Source organism: Echinops telfairi, unplaced genomic scaffold, assembly GCF_000313985.2.
Source record: "Echinops telfairi isolate 266 unplaced genomic scaffold, ASM31398v2 ScPeMD7_4;HRSCAF=17, whole genome shotgun sequence".
Taxonomy (NCBI): domain Eukaryota; kingdom Metazoa; phylum Chordata; class Mammalia; order Afrosoricida; family Tenrecidae; genus Echinops; species Echinops telfairi.
The window spans coordinates 47,436,075-47,438,114 of NW_022103900.1; positions in this window are offsets into that span (position 1 = coordinate 47,436,075).

Consider the following 2,040-nt stretch of genomic DNA (forward strand, 5'->3'; position numbering starts at 1 on the left):
GACAATGAGACTGGGGGGGAGCTGTGCTGAGAATGTGATTCCAGTCTCCGGAAGATATAAACTTGAGGATGGACAGGTAGGAGGCTGGCATTCTGATTGGGGTGCCTGTTGGACTTGAACTGTCAATAAAGGAGCTTCGTTACACTTGACAACACAGAGCAGGCTAAGAAACCACCTGAATAAAAGGCTGAGGACAAGAGAGATGAGCTCATTTGACAGCTATTTTATCTGATAGCCAGGCACCATCTAATGGAGATGAATAGGTTCTGCATGTAAAAGAATTGTATTCTTACCATTTTGCAACCTGTTCATTTCCTGAACAAACCCCCATAATCACCAGTATTGTATGTGAGTCTGTGTGGCCATTGAAATGGATTGTCAAACTCAACCAAGTAGAATGTAGTGGGAAAGATGGTTTGTCTCAGAATGGCATAGAGAAGGATGGAGGATGGAGGCATGTCTGACTTCTGCCACATAGGAATCGTCTTTGGATCTACGTGGAGTTGGACTCTCCTTGGTGCAACGAAAGGAAGTCAGATATGTCAAACATGTTTTTTTCAAACTTGAAAACACTATATTAAGTAATAAAAAGTAAATGTTAAAACAATACACATAACATGACACCATTCATGAAGAATTATAATTTATAAAATATTTCTACATATACATGTGATTGCACATATAACACATGCCTTCTATATTTATTTGTAAACGGCTCCCTTTCACTAGGAGTAATTTTTCACAAACACGTGTTGTTCTTTTTTCATACAATTATTAAGAAAATCTGGCATAATGCTATTTAAGAAAATAAATCCCTTGGGGAGGAAAGAGTTGGCGACACACAGAAAGCACATGTTATTTGTATTTAAAAAATGATAAACACAAATGAGAAGGGTAAAACTCTAGTTCAATATGTTGATAACCTCTAAAGAGGAAGGCAGGAGAAAACAGGCCAAAGAAGACTCTCAACTATCATATATATATATATAATATTATATTATATTAAAATACATAATATAACCACTTTTCTCCCATCTCTCAATTGTGGATACAGGGAATTTACTGGAGACCTACTTTCTATGTGGTTCCCACAAATGAACTTTGGGCTCCATTTTCATGCAGAGCCTTCTGCAAGCCAGATTCTCACAATTGAGGCTCGCATACTAATCCCTCCTTCGACTTTGGATTATATGATTTACCATCCTTCAGTGACTGGTGATGGTGTGCTTCTTCCATGTGGACTTAGTTGATGTCTCACTTAGATGGCTGCTTGTTTGGAGAGATCTGTTTTTAAGACCCCAGACACCATTTTATGTGATAGACAGGCACCATTTAATTTCTTTGTCCCATATTGCTATAGCACCCATATTTCTGTGTTCCTTTCCCAAGTCAACGATTTTCTTCATAAAAATGAAGCAAGCCAATTCTTATCAATAACTGTACCACAAATCATTGAAGAAAATGAAATCCCACTCCTGTCACAAATCTAAAATACTAGAAATAGAAGAAACCTCTTAAATGCTCATATTTCTTAGTGGCAAGTCCTGACTAAGAATAATTTGGAACCATATGAAGTGCCCATGGAACAAACTTATAAATTTTTGTTAACACCAGAGATACCTCAGATACTTGAGCGTCGTTACATCTATGCAAAGCGAAGAGCGCCGCATACAGAAAGTAGGTGTGTACTAGAGGACAGCACTGTTAACAAGGCAGATGATTTAATCAGAACTGATCAGGCTACATGATTTGTTACTTCATCACTGTATATCCTTGTGAAAATTACACTGTACCTTAGTCTTCTATCATGTAAAATGGGTAATACTTAATAACAATATTTTTTAACTTTAAAAAATCATTTTATTGGGGCTCATACAACTCTTATCACAATCCATACATACATACGTTGTGTCAAGCAAATTTGTACATTGGTTGCCATCATTATTCTCAAAGCATTTGCTTTATACTTGAGCCCTTGGTATCAGCTCCTCATTTTTCTCCTCCTTCCCCACTCCCCTCTTCCTCATGAACCCTTGATAA